The 15,715-nt window shown below is 40.9% G+C and overlaps 1 long non-coding RNA gene across 1 annotated transcript in view; it reads left to right on the forward strand.

The window, feature by feature from the left end:
* The first annotated feature begins 3,970 nt into the window (after positions 1–3,970).
* The window catches only part of LOC138301979 (uncharacterized), a 141,568-nt gene continuing 129,823 nt past the window's right edge, over positions 3,971–15,715 (forward strand). The window contains exon 1 of the long non-coding RNA XR_011205200.1: positions 3,971–4,292. This is a non-coding gene — a long non-coding RNA (uncharacterized lncRNA). The remainder of the gene's footprint in view (positions 4,293–15,715) is intronic.

Genomic DNA, 15,715 nt, shown 5'->3' on the forward strand with positions numbered 1-15,715 from the left:
GGTCCATTCAGCAGAATGCAAATGGATTGTATTGAGATGCCAGTGTGTGGAGGCTTGAGATATGTGTTGGTGATTGCATCTTTAGTCACTGGATTGAAGCTTAACCTACACAAAGAAATGATAGTCTCACAGTAGCGAAACTACTGCTTAGGGAACTGATACCGCGTTTCGGGTTTCCGATCTCTTTAGAATCAGATAGGGGAAGTCACTTTAACAATGTAGTAATTAAATTGCTGTGTGCAGCATTGAACATTGATCAGAAATTGCACTGTAGTTACTGCCCTGAAGCATCAGGACTAGTGGAATAGATGAATGGTACATTGAAGTCAAGAGTTGCAAAGATGTGTGCGTCCATGAATTTGAAATGGCCTGACGCATTGCCTTTAGTGTTGATGTCAATGAGACACACACCTGACAGGAAGACAGGATTGTTGCCGCATGAAATCCTTATGGGCCAAGCCATGTGGTTGCCAGCGGTTCCAGCAAATGCCCTTTTCAACCTTAAAGATGATATGGTGTTGGATTACTGCAAAGGTCTGGCTGATGTAGTTTGCTTTTTTTCTCAGCAGGTGGAAACCACCACACTGCCACCGATCCATGACCCAGGGCACAACCTGAGAGCTGGGGACTAGGTTGTCATCCAAAAGCACATGAGAAAGACGTGTTTGGAGCCTCATCGAAAGGGACAATATCAGGTAGTTGTGACAACTACCACAGCTGTGAAGTGTGCTGAAATTCCAAACTGGCTTCACGCAAGTCACACGAAGAAAGTGGCATGTCCACTGGATCATGAAGATGCATTGTTGAGAGTACCAACAACAGTGAGACAAGTCTCAGGGCCGAAAGGAGAACAAAGGGGAACTAAGACCGGCACTGAGCTTGTTGAGGACGGTTCAGTCATTCCTGTGAGAGACAAAGGAGAAGACATCCAGAAGGGTGATGGAGAGCCTATCTCAACTGAAGCAGCAGGTGAGCCTAGTCAGAGGAGGGCTTTCCCAGAAGCAGACAATCTTGAGAGACAAACATAGCAATTGCCAGACCCAGAAGGTGAAGGAGTTGAGGTGATCAAAGTCAATGTGATCTGACTCCTCCTGAACCGGTTGCAGGTCCGTCAAGAGAAAACACCACAGAACAAGGCGAAGGTTCAAGTTCGACTCTGAAGAGAACACTGACAAAAGGTCCACTGAAAGGAGATAAGTGGCCGGAGTCACAAGTGCCGAAAGGGAAAGAGGTGGTTCTTGAACCAACAATCGAGGAAGAAGTAAATACAATAAGGAGAGAAGATCTGAGTGAAGGAGAGCTGAATGGTGATCGAAAACTGAAAAGAAAGAGAATAGCAAGTCGAAGATAAGCAAGTCCTGAATGGGCGTATGCAACTACGTACGAATGGCAGCAAGAGTTCATGTCTTTTTGTTTTGACAGAGAAGTTCCGGGTCAGTATTTTGGCACGTGAAGGGAGCTAATGAATTGAACTGTTGAAACAATCTGAGAGAAGATTTGAGAAAGAGACTGTTGAAAGTAACCAGAAGAGAAATTGATAACCTGATTTGACTTTTGAAACCTGATTTTGACAAAGCTGCTAACTGATTTTGACAAGGGATCCTGGAAGTGAAACTGAACTGCTAAAAGAAGAGTTGTCTATTTTTGCTTTCTGATTCTTTACAAATCATGAATAACCTTAGTCAACATGGTAGAGACTCTAGGCGCTGTAAATATATGAGCATTAGCTTGGCGATTATGTGTGGGATATTGTTTCTGGTGTTGATTGTGGGTATGTCTGTTCTTGATAAGAAAGAAGCCAACCATACTTCTGCTTTTGAAATAACTACTGCACTAACAGCATTAAAGAAATTTAGGTTTGATGAGAAATATTTGCATGAGGATACTAGTGCGCAGGAAGAACCTTCTTCTAATGTTTTCTATCGCTTGTTGAGTGAGTATGGATGGATGCGAAGAATTGCTTTGTGTGTAGACAGATTCCTTCATCATTCGAGAAAGGAGTCACCTATCATAGCCTGCCTTTAACCTATGGGATAAGTTGTAGTCTGTTACTAACAAGATTTTATAACCAGAAGTACATCCACTACTTTTATTCTAACTATAATGTTGTGTTTTCGTTTGTTCCTATAATTAGGTATTGGAGTAAAGTAGCTAAAGATAATGACATAGTAATAGAGGTTTCTTTGAACCTACATTGACGTTTGGCACAGTTTATGCACATAGAAACAATTTGACATGCTTGCTTACACCTTTAGAGAAAAGCTTCTTAGATCACACAGATGACAGGAAACATTAAAAGAGAAATTAGAAAAAGGCTTATAGAAAAGGACTTACAAGAATGATTATGCTTATAGTGCAATTAAAACGCAAGGGAAATTAACTTTAGATGCACAACACATAGGAAAGCTTTGTCCATATAGGCCTAAAACGCTCACTGACACTTTATTTGTGGAAACAAGTGAATGTAGGCATGTGTTTTTGTTTCAGAGTAAATGGACATTTATGTTGAATGGACAGGATCCTGCAATTCCAGGGATTTACTACATCTGTGGACTTAATGCTTATTACCGTCTTCCAAGAGGATGGTATGGGGCATGTTATTTGGGAATAGTTTTCCCAAAGACTTATCAAATGGAGGATCTGAAAAAGTTTCTGAAAGTGACTGAATTACATCATAAGAGACACAGGAGGCAGTCCTCTTCTGCTATAGTGGGAGATATATTTGGAGCAGTGATTCCTTCAGTGGGAGTCATTTTGAATTCGATAAAGATTCAAAAATTGTCTACTATTGTGGATAACATGCTGACAAATTATTCAGGGGCCATAATCCTGATAGATACTGAATTAGCTGCTAATAGAGCTATGACTCTTCAAAATCATCTTGCTTTAGACATTCTTTTAGCGAAGAATGGTGGAGTCTGCAGAATTATTAATTCTAGGCATTGTTGTTCGTATATACCTGAGAACAGTAAAGATATAAGAGATTTACCTACTAATCTGACTAATGCAAGTGCTGATTTGAAAGAATTGAAAGAACCAGGTATTTTGGAAAAAGTTTATCAAAGGGTTTGCTTCAGTGGGAAATTGGCTCAGCAACATTTGGAATGGGATTCTATTGAAAATATTACAAGAGATATTAATTGATTTGGTTTGTCTATTGGGAATATGGGGATTATCCAAATTATGCAAAAAGATTACATTGAGAAGGTCAAAGGAGGGAAGAAAAGAAAAGGGAAAAATGTTACAGGGAAAATTCAAGGGGGAGACGAAATTATGAAGAAATTGAAGTGTAGAATTTTAGCTGGTGCGAAAAGATGTGGGTAATAGTGTGATGGCATATTTAGTCATAAAAAGAGGGATTACTAGCACAGGTGTTTTATTAATGAGTGTTTATGTATTTTGAATAATAAGTTTATGTGGAAAATAAAATATTGTAGAAAAACAATGCACACATTTGGAAATGGGATTTACGAAGAATGGCCACCAATGTTAACAAAATGTACTAATCAATGAGTAAATATTATGAAATGTTGAATATATGTTAGACTAATACAGTAAAATGTCATAATAAGGATTATGAATTAAGCTTTAGCTTTGTTAATTGTAGGCCTTAATTTAGCAAGTGTCTTGGCCTAGTTGCTGGGCCTCATGTAAGAGCTGTATTTCTTAGCGTTTAAAAAAAATGCTGACCAAGTGAGTTAAAACTGTGAATCTTTATTGTATTGTTTAATTGTGCTCATAACAGAAGCTTTTTGTGTGAACCGACTGCTAGAAGATGATATTCTTGCTAATGCAACATTATATGTGTAATGTGTGTGAGACAGACTTTCCCAGGACGAGATCAATGAAGATACTAACTAGAGTAGAAGCTGCAACAATATTGTTACCTGACAAGCTAGATGATGGGGACATTGCAAGACAAACCAATCAACAATATGAGAACGGAGAAATGTTAGAATTCATAGATTTGGGATTTTAGTTTTATTGGACAGTGTGAACATACGATTAACTGACTAATAGGGATTTAGGGGATAGTTTTAACAGTTTTGACATAACAAGAGTACACAGAGGGAAGACGTTCATTCCTTCTGAGAGAAGACAGCTTACTGACCATTTTTCTGATCGAGAGGTTATTACTTTGTTATGTGTCTTGATTAGAGACATGCTTAACTTTAAGTGCTTAAAGACTTTGCCCTTTTTTATTTCTGATGCTAAAGTCTGATGCCTTGCTGATCGACTGATGTCCTGAGGAAGAAGACCGATTCTGCTTTGCTGATCCACCCTGAGGATAGGTATGGTCGGAGTTGTGACTATTATGCATATTTGCTTTTTCTCTCTAGGTACCAACTGCCCTATTTTGATAGAACCATAGTTAAATGTTTTTCCAAATTGGTGTTACGAAATTGTTTTGTATATAGCCCAACATGCTGATGCTAATTTGATGTTAGCTAAGGATTCTCACTAATGACTTATGATAATACGGACTGATGCTTGCTGAATTTCTCTGCTAAACTTCATGTACTTCATTTTATTGACTCAGTTGACTTTGCTATTGATTTGCACCTTAACCTTAGAATGTGTTGTAGTTCAAGCTTTGATTAGATTGCGTTTCTTCCGCCGCTTTGGACAACCAGTACTGTTTCTGTATGTGTTTCATTTGATTTTGAGATTAATCTACATGACCTGAGCATTGTTAATATAGGGAAATAAATATTCTAAACTTTTACTAAAGGTGTGGTTATTCATGACTGAAAGGTCATGGCGCGTGACAATTACTGACTCCATTGATTATTGATTTATTGATTACTAATGATTATTGATTATTCTGTATTGTTTATTGATTATGTACTGGAGCTATGGTAAGAACATCTTAATTGCGAGTCAAAAGGTTCATGACTTATTTGCGTCCCCTTGTAAGTTTACTTATTAAGGTCAGACACAATGCTGGTGTTATTTGCTTAATTTTTGGAATTTCACAGTATGTGTGTTACATAAAATTCCTGAAGTTATGCCGTTATGCCACTTTGCATAACTACATTATTCGCCGTAAAAACGTACTGCAACACACCGGAACAACATAACACAAGCGTGTGCTGTTCACAGTGCTTTCTTTAAATCTGTCCGCATATCAAAAATGCAAGTGTGCCACCATAGGCTCTGTACAGTACAGTATATAACATCAAAATGGGATTGTATGCAATAAAGCAAAAATTCTGTTAAACAAAATTTTGGTTACCTTTGCCCACAAGACATTAAAATATTTTTATAAAATCTCTAAAATTCATTGAAAACCTATTGTTAAAGTGAAGTTATGGTTTAAAATCAAAAAACACTGACACTTGGCAGTTATGGTACTCCACACAAACCATAATGTGTACCAACACAATTTAATGTTCATGACTTCAGACATTACATCCCTGATGAAAACTCAAGTAGTATCATACTTGGCATCAGTGATGACATCTCAAATAACATCACACATGACCCAAAAGAGAATCTGATTAAAAGGCCCAAAATAACGGGAGGCCTTACGCCATAACCACTACACAAACTGTCTACAGTAACATAGCTGAGGAAAAGTTAAACAGGAGGTAGGTAAAAACTGTTGCTATACTTCAAAGGGGCATTTTGTTCTATCCTTCCTATCAACAAGTTACATCCCCTCTGGCAGGCTCTCTACATCCTCCATCTTATTCTCCATCCACACCACACAGGAGATCAATAATTGTTTCCTGTCCCCAAAGAGTAAAGTACCACAGATGCACCCAACCCTCACTCTAATGAATAAATGCAACATAAAACTGCACTCTTAATACATGCCCCCTGCAATGTACCCAGAATCTCATACACTACATGTCCATGGGTCTTATTCTAAAAAGTGTGCACTATAAGCTGAAGCTCATAGGTCAATGTTCAAACAAGTTTATAGTGGGTGATGTACTCCACTAGGGAGTACCCATCACACCCTCTGGTACCTTTTCAGTACACCCATTTCTTGTCAGTGTTTCGAGTCTAGCAGCTCCTCTGACATAGTAATGTTTATAAAATGTTTACACAGTTCCAATGCAGACCTTCTGAGATCTTGATATTGTAGAGCCTCACAACTGCCTGCACTACGAACAATGCCACAGTTGGTTATTGCATATGTTTAATATTTCTATGATAGTGGTGGCTGCAACAATTGATGAACATATAGGAATCCAGATCAACAAATAAAACTCAGCCCACAGCCTATTATATGCAGTGCCTACAAGCATTGATGGAATTCACAACCAATAGTTGTAGTATTAATATTTACTACTTATTATCAGAAAGCAAATGGTCTTCTGGTGCTTAAAATATGCATCATTACTACTGCCAGCGTGCAAACCCATACATTCATTTTATCATGAATGCACTGGTGCCGTAGTGGGAGCGGAGTAGCCCCTGATGGACTTTGGTGCTCCTTGCTGGGCCCGTCTCGCTTATTAAGCTGGGTAAAGAATGTACAGATGCAATAATAAAGCATTTCTGGTACTACACGACAGACAAGGATCTCTATCTTAACATTTACTAAATTAATTAAAGTACAGAAATGCACAAGCTGGGCCATCAAAGTTAGATCAATAAGCATTAAATTCAGTAGAAAATACAGCAACCTTATTAGGTTTAGGTCTATTAGTATAGTTAAATTACAGCATAGATTTTCCTTCAAAGAATGGTAAAGGGTCTCCTTTTAGCCTGGGCAAATCACACTCTTTTATAGAGCTTTAGTCAAAAGCCTCAGACATTTAGTACATGGCTCATGCACTCCTAACCAATAGAAATCAAGCAAAAGAGCAACAGTTGCAGCAAAACATTTTCAAAGATTTCCTCACTATTCTAATACTTCTTGTTCTAGTGTCCACAACATCTGTTTTCAGTACATAGTATGTTATTCAGCCTGGGACAGTTGCTCTGTCATTGGGAAAGTACACTTTGCTTAGGCAGCTACAGTGAATCATTTTCAACCCAGTGAAATATATGAGTAAGGTCACGTGTTAGACAAAAACATCATCGAAAGATGGACAACGAGGCATAAGTTGTCGGAAGTTAAAGAAAACAAGAATTCTTACACTCTAAGCATTGAAACACTGAAATTTAAGTAACCCACATTCACAAGCCCCCTCTGATGATTCTTGAAATCAGCACCCTCTCTTGTCATGGTCATCGCAGGACAGTCATTACTAGTTTCAGGCTCTTGTATCTACATCCTTCTGGCTCCATCATGTCATCATAAAGGTTACTGTGTAAACTCTTACATTCAACATCAGTTCTTTTACTCTTTCTCCCGGTTGTTGCTTTCAGATACTTTCCCCACAATTTAACCCACCATTTGATGAAATTCTTCATAAAGTATAAAGAGGAGAAGAACGCATGCAACAACCATCAGTATCACCAACAGAGGGGTTTGCAAGAATTTTAGTATTCCTCCTTCTATGCTGTCTTTCCATTTGCTAAATACGGAGCCTGCTCCTTCCCTGGTGCTGGTCTCTTCCAGTTCCTTCAGCTCATAAGTTACGTTAATGATATAAGTTGGTTATCCATTTTGGGAATTTATACACAGCATTCCCTTGCGTGGGTTACTTTGCAAACTCTGTCTTCCTTTAGTAGAAGCATATCAAGCGCAATACAGTTCTGAATTATTATAGTGTGCCAGCTGTGTAATTGTTAATCCATCTACTAAGGCTGGTAGTTTCAGAATCTTAACATCATTGGATGCTATGTCTACTGAAGGTATTAATGCACCAAAAATGTCACTCATTATCTGTCCAAAATTGCTTCAGCTTCGTCTCAAACATGTGCAGGTCTTACATCTAAATTATCTGTGCGATAAATCTTTGGAAAAATGAAAGCAGCATAACAACTTACTACCAAATTGTGCAGCAGCTGAAAGTAGGCTGATTTACCACACATATAGTATACACCCTTAATGCTCAGAAAAGATTCTACCTTTGGCTAAATAACTGTAGTCACAGTCATCCATCCTACATCCTCTCCTGTCTCATTGACTTTCTGTCTTCGGACCATACATAATGACCCTCTCTTATTCATGTCCAAGTACAACTTCGGATGCACATCTTTCTTTTCCTCCCCCTCTTTCTCACTTTTTCCATTTTCCCTTACCTCAATTTTCTTCCTTACATTTTAGTCCTCCTTACTGATTCTGTCATTTAGCTCATCTACAAAATTTCTCTCATCTTGACTAATTTTGCTAGTTAGTTCCTATGCATCGGTGTTAGTAAAGTTGGCATTTGTTAATGGGGTAAAGAACTTCTTCATATGCTCATGAATGTTGATTTGCTTGAAGGCTTCAAAAAAAATATAATTATCGCTTGTTGCCCAAAGATACAGGTTAGAATATCTAACAAATGGAACATTTTCTAACAGACATTTTAATTTGAATAAAACTTTTTGTTGAACTGTGGCCGTGAAACAAATTCAAGAATACACTGCAAGAAAATGCTTAAGAAAGTGGCAGTTGAAAGTAAGCCGCATCCTTCGCTACAAAAGCTCGATGAGAGGAACAAACAAAGCAATTGTGAATGTTCATAATTTTACCATATTCAGAACTGAGCTTGGTGAACATCGGAAAATCTACTCACAGGGGTTATTCATTAGTGGCAGTAATACTGGTAGTGTTAACTCACTTTGTCAAAGCATCTCCTTCCAACAGATAGAGGTTTAACATCCACCCAGCTAGTGAAACAGCTATGGCAATCACCAAGATTACCAGGACACTTTTACGGGGCGCTTGAGCCATTCTTAACTTGCACCAGATCAAATGAGATTTAGTATTTGTACCAAGACTTGTTTCTCTTCCTACTCCTCCACTACAGTCTACCCTATCTTGAACGCTACAGTGACCATCACTACGTCAACTGGATGCCTAGGGGCCTGCAACCCTCTGACTGTTGCCCTCACTCACTAATTTGTTCTTGGTTTGTCAAAAGGCTCTTTAAGCTAACTTGTGATAACATCTCTATGGTTCTGGAGGCTCATCAGGGTTAGTTAAGCAGAAAGTCCACTTTGGACCTCTATTTCCAATTGACTTTCCCTCTTTTCTTTGACCTCTTAGATTTTGCCAACCCTAAGTTGTTGTCACCGAATTCTGATTGTTCTTGGTTCTCTTGTTCTTCTGTCTCACTAACTTCAGTGATAGCTTCTGGTCTTAGTCTTGGCTAGTAGTGTCTTCTGTCTGAGTCCTGTCTTTGGGCATCTTTCTTTGATATGCACCTTTCCTTCGAATAATTGGTTATTTCTGACTCACGGGCAACTAGATTGCCTTAGGAAGCAGAGTCCTCTGTTACAGTCTCTCCAACTCTGCTCTCAGGCTCTAAAGTAGTTGTTTCAGGCTACTTTGGGCCTCATTAGGAGTTTGGTGGTCGGACGAGCCGACCGACAAACTCACAGGGAGGACGCCACCGCCATGGCCCAAGCATATTACAATGTTCCCGCTGGGCATGGGCAATGCAGTGGTGCCCCATGACCCCCATCACAGGTTTTCCACCAGCATTTCTATGGTGGGGTGACCGCTATAGAAAGGCTGGCGGAAAGCTGAGTTGTAATCAGCCTTTCGGTGTACAACTCAGACCACTGTCAGTCAGTCAGTCGGGAACGATGCTCCTGGTGGTGATGGCAGTCTCCTGGCTGGTCTGCCTGCCAGGGTTGTAATGTGGCTGTCAGACTGTCTGGAGTGCAGCGGTCCAACCGTCACAGCGAGTGTGGCAGTCCTTGGACCCCCAGACTCATTATGGGGCCCTTTGTCTCTATTTTACAAGTGTTTCAATCATTTCTGCGGATACAAAGTAATAGTCTGTAGCAGGTGTCTCTACCCAGTCGATCACGAGATCCCAGTAGCTCCTAGACCCCTTCAGAATAGCTCACAGCCTCGAGTCAATATTTAAATAAGCACAGGGTCACATCTTTCCTTTTAAAGTTAAGAGAAGGCTGTGTTTGTTTTACATTATTATCATTAGGCTGCTGATAGCAGGGCCGGCTGTAGTCAGATTCATGACCCAGGGCACAGAGGTGACGAACTGAAGTACTAAAGTATTAACTCTTAATAAAAGTCCTTGCCAAACTAGTATTGAAAATTATGTTTATCAAGGCTTTTAAAACAGAGAAAAATTAAAATGTACCCAATAATTCAGTTGTTTTCATTTTAATTTTCAATTTTTTTTTCAAAGTGTTGTATTTACAAACAGCAGATCTCTTGCTCCCAGTGGCCAGTAGAAATCTGTGCCATATTTATAACTGAAAAATGCAGTCATTTTTTGAATGGGAGAAATTTAAAGTGCAGAAAAATGTTCCAAATCATGAAAAAAAATTTACTTGAAATTTCTCCCATTTAAAAAAATTGTTGTATTTTTGTGTTATACATGTAACGGTGTCACATATGGCGAAAGGTATGCATGTGCCACAAGTACACACAACACAGGCTCTCAGTTTCCCATACACATTTATCAGCTCCATATGGCCACATGTTCATAGACCCATGGAAGCCGTGAAACACATGGAAGCCCTGTCATAGTGCACCTAGTCAAAGTATTTTGTTCAAGCCACAGTATCTCGCTCTATGGACATTAGGCTTAAAATCAAGGAAGCTGGGCATGGGGGTGACTGGTAACAATGCACTAGTTGTTTAGCCTTTGGTAGCTCACAGTGATTTTCACAAATTAGTAGTAGCTCTCACTACAGAAAAGTTTAGAGACTCCTAGTCTGGAGGCTTCAGTGGCCGTATACTCTGAGCTCTCACTGTGCTGTGTAGGTTGGTGCGGCTCTACTGCAGGTTGTAGAGCTTCAGACAGACCTTTGTTCCCTCCTTCAGCGGCGTAAAAAACTTTCAATCAATTTGGACTTGGGGAGTTGGAGGAAGTTGACTCTACCTAATACTCTTCTCGCGTCACCCTCTTAAAATGGGAAGCATGCACCTGGTTTGGCAGACCAGTACATTTTGAAGCTGTTTTTGTCTTCAGAATGGCTTGGTAAGGCCCTCCCCATCGTTCTTCAAAGAACGACTTGCGAACATACCATCTCACATGAACCCAGTCCCCAGGGTTTAAATAATGGCCTGGTGCCGGACTCATGGAAGAGGTGGCAACATCGACCTGATCAGAGACAGGAACTGCCACATCAGCCAGCCCTTTGCAATACTCAAGCACCAAGTCATTTTGTTCAGAAGGGCAGCTGCTGGAACTGAAAGTATTCTCAAGGCATTCACCATCAGAACTTCATGGGGCTAGAGTCCTGTCCTCCTTTGGGAAGTCCTTCAGATGCTGATGAGTTGCAGGGAAGTGTGTCGGGTCATTTGAGAGATGTAGAGGTGCATGCCTTGTTCAGTTTTACTTTGATCGTCTCGTTTACACTCTCTTCCACTCTGGATGCTTTGGTGTGCAACTGCAATTAAATCTCTAGTTAATCCCTAGGGTGGTGCAGGTGCATAATGACTGCATAACCTTGTTCTTGAAGTGACTCCCTTGATCTGATTCAAGATGAACTGGCAGGCCAAATCGAGGGAATAGCAGCTTGGCAACTGACAGACTTTCACATCTCCTGGTGTGATACATCTCGAACCAGTGAGAGAACAAACAAATAATAACCAATATATACCTTAATTGGATGCATCAGAGCATCTCCAAGATGTCAATCTGGAAACGATTAAAGAACACATCAGATTTCCCTGTATGACTCATGGTTCCCTCAACCTTTTTGCCAACATTATGTTTCTGGTGCACGATGCACTGTTGGCACAAGATCTTGGACAGATTTCAGAAATGGGGATTGAACCAGTAGCATTTGAAGCTTAGGACCATACCGCCCCAACCTACATTGACTGGGCCGGGCATGTGCTTCATCATGGAGGGTAACATGGAGTCAGGTTACACAGTTTTGCAGCCACTTTATACCCAAAAGTTGCTAGCTTCTTTCATAAATCCTTCCTTTTCCCATTTCATCTTTTTAATTGGAGGGGCCTCATATTGTAGCTCTCTCAATTTGTTGAAAGTTTGCACAGTGTTTAGGAGCATATTCTCTACAAGCTACATTAAAGTTGAATGTGCTGGCCTCAAGAGCAAAATAGCAGGGCATTTTCATGTGCATATAGGTTCCCTGAGGTGGCAAAATCCTCACTGCTCTCATGCTCATCACGTTTCACCATAGTGATCTTTTGTGGAAATTGCAGCACATTTAACAGATTCAGGATGTGCAAAATGTTCCTAAATGGTGAGCCAGATGAAGTTAAAAAACCTCTCTGGGACCACAGTTGGTTGAAGTGATACACAATCTAGAAGCCATACTGCCTATTGACGTAAATGGTTACCGTCAGTCCATCAGAGGTACAACAGCCTCTTGTAATGGCAATCAATCTGGATACTTGAGCTGAGGTTACGTGGCGCACGTGGGAAGCTTCTACACTACTGCTCAAGGTACAAACATAATAGACAGCTCTTAAAATACCACGTCTGTCTCTTACATATGAGCCTTTAACAAACAAGATCTGGTCTGCTTCAGTAAGGGGCACATCCAGGATGTCTGGTCTTGGTTTTGTGCACAGTTCAGTGACATATACACAATACACAATTGTTGTTTTGCTCACATTTATCTCCTTTGGCTGGGGTAGGTAAAAAGTTGTGGGATTGAAAACATAACAGTGCTGTAGGGACACATTTTCTGTAGCCAAAATAATTCTCTCATAGTGGGTTAGGTGGCTAGTCGTGAGATGCTGTGTGTTCCTACTGATCAAGAGGATCTTAATGGAGTGGGGTATCATGACAATTAATGGGTGGCTCATTACAATGCCTTCAGTTTGCTGTATACTCAAACTAAACACTTCACCTGATTTGAGACAACCAGGTTCAGACGTGGCTACAGGATCAAAAGTCACTGACAAAGTAGGCCACAGTCCTTTTGGAATTTCCAGGGGTCTGTATCAACAGAGACAATGTGCACCTATTGAGTAACAGAACAGCACAAAATCTTTGGAATAGTCTGGTATTTCAAGATCGGGTGCACTAGCATGTAAATTTATGAGCTCCTGGAGGGCTTCAGTGCTCTTGTCATCTTTTGGTTACAGATCAATGACATCAGTGTGCATAAGCCACTGTAGGGACTTTGCCACAAAGGAAAAGTTGGTAATTCATTGTCAGCATTACTCAACCATGTCAAAAAACATATGCATCTCTCTTTGTGTGGTCTGGAATTTCATCGTAAGCATAACCTCAATTTGCTCATGGGATAGCCTCCTGGCTATCTTCTCAATCTTATGTCCCAGTATTTGCCTAGCTTAGGCAGTGCTTTCATTCCTCAGGGGAAATCTTGTGCACTTTCTCAGAAAGGTATTTGAGGGGGTCTATGGTGTCTTGTCTGCAAGCTTCTTTTTTGTCATTGATACCACGAGCAACTAAACTACATACAACTCTAGTCTGGAACTGAATGGTAATTGCAGCATGCCTAGATTTCTCTTCAGGACCTGGTTGAAGTATGAGGGACTCTCTATAGACCCTTGAGAAGCATAACACCACACAAGAGTTTTCTCTTAGAATCAGAACAAGAAGAGATACTGGCTCTATTTGTAGAGGGGAATGGAGAAGAATGCCTGACAGAGATCAATGACCATAAACCACTCAGCTTCCGGGGGAATCTGGATTAGGATCAATGCAAGGTTTGCTATCACAGGATAGCATGGAATGACTATTTGATTTATTTTTCACATATCTTAGACGATCCTCGATTTCTTATTAGCTTTTTACAAGGCCATGATCGGAGAGTTGCATTGACTACTAAAGGCCACCTTCAAACTTCCCTTTTCTGGCATGCTTTCAATGATTGCTGTTATGCCAGCAATGGAATCTACTGTCCATTTGTAAGGTTGTGCTTTGGGAAAAACTTCATTGGGCCTATGGCTGATTTTTAATGGGGTGGCATATTTGGTTAAACCAATGTCCTTCACGATGAAGTCCCATACCTCTTCACTGACTGTTCTCCTTAACTCAGTGGGGAAATATTCTGTGGTAAGAATGGGGAACAATTGGACTTCGAACTCTTGTGACTTTAATTTTGAACTTTGCATTTGTTGCACGGGCCTCTAGCTTGATGCCATGAGGTGTGCAATATAGGACACAATTAAGCTTGCACAAGAGGTAGGTATGCAGTTCTTCTCCCCCCTTTGGTACCGTCATTAGGCCTGTTCAAATGTAATTGGGTTCTCAAAACAATGGAGAAATGGACTCTGTGGGTTCCTGAGATTTGGCTGGAATTGGGGATTTCCATTCTGTATCTGGATGGGATCAATTGGTGGTCTCGCTCACCCCCGACTTAGAGCCGTCCATGCCCACTCTTGGGCCATGTATGGAGGCAGTCACTAGGTAGCTGGAGGCATCCTGTTTGAAGCTGAATGGGGATAAAGTTGAGTTGATGATTCTGGGAAACAAAAGTTCTCTCCAACTGTCCCTTGGTTGGCCAGACTGCTTAGGCCCTTTCCCCACCCCTAAGACACCTATAAAAAGTCTTGGCGTATGGTTGGAGGATACACTTTCGATGGAGACTCAGACGACCAAACTTGCGGCCTGCTGTTTTGCAGTTCTCAGAATGCTCCTGGAAAATCCTTCTACTACTCCCTGTAACACCCAGTAGTTGTCCGGGCACTAATCCTCTGTCACCTGGCCTACGGCAACTATTTGTTTCTGGGAGCACTCAAAGCTGTCATAAACAAGCTTCAAATCGTACAGGATGGAGCAGTGGCCTGTACAGGGGTCCCTATGATTCCTCCCATCGGATCTCTGTGAACTAAGTTATTTAAGGGCCCTGCAGCCACTTGGAGCAGGGTGAGCTTGAGGGACACTCGTAGTTATAGGGACTGACAAGGGGCTCATGCTAGGTTGGGTCGTGGCTAAAGGGTTACTCGGGACCAATGTGGTCTGTATACCTCCTGCCTTGGTGTATATTGGGGATGCACTTGCTCTTGTGGGGTCAGTGTGGCGTGTGTGTGGTAAATTTGTTGTCTGTGGCATTTTGGGGCATATTTCCTGCTCCTGGTACTGCATTATATGGGGTGATCTGGCACTCAGGAGTTCATCTATGAGAGTGTCCTCCTCATCCCTCTTTGGATCTGTCTCTTCTTTGAGCTTCTTTGGAGGGGCACTGTCCTTCCCCAAAGTTCACTGTTTATTGCAGGTAGGTGCCTACTGTCTCAATCACATCCTGCCGACATCTTCACTGCCTTTTATCATCCTGAATCCTGGGGTGACTTCACAGTACACCTCACCCTAGCAGTTGTTATGATAACCTGTTAGAGCTCCGAAATACACCCAATGTGCCTTTTATCAATGCTGAGCCCCAACAAGCAATTAAAACAGCAGGAACTTAAAAAATCCCCCCCAAAATTCTAGAAACAATGACCACCATCCCTATGAATCCGAGTGTCAAAGCTACACCACAGTTCAATTCAAAGTCCGTCCCTTGAATCTCAACATTTCATTTCACACCACAAACCCCAAAATGCACTTGTCATCTGCACTCATTTATATAAACACTGGTCCCTATTGATACTCATGTTGTTTTCCAGTCACCACATCAGTCTTCTGGTCTCCTCACAGCTATCTCTGGTCAGCAGTGTTGCTTGGACTGGGTCAATTTGGATCTCATCTCCGGGAGCAAACCACCATAGCTTGAAGGTACATTTCTTTCATCTAGGGCC

The sequence above is a fragment of the Pleurodeles waltl genome, chromosome 6, assembly GCF_031143425.1.
Source record: "Pleurodeles waltl isolate 20211129_DDA chromosome 6, aPleWal1.hap1.20221129, whole genome shotgun sequence".
Taxonomy (NCBI): Eukaryota; Metazoa; Chordata; class Amphibia; order Caudata; family Salamandridae; genus Pleurodeles; species Pleurodeles waltl.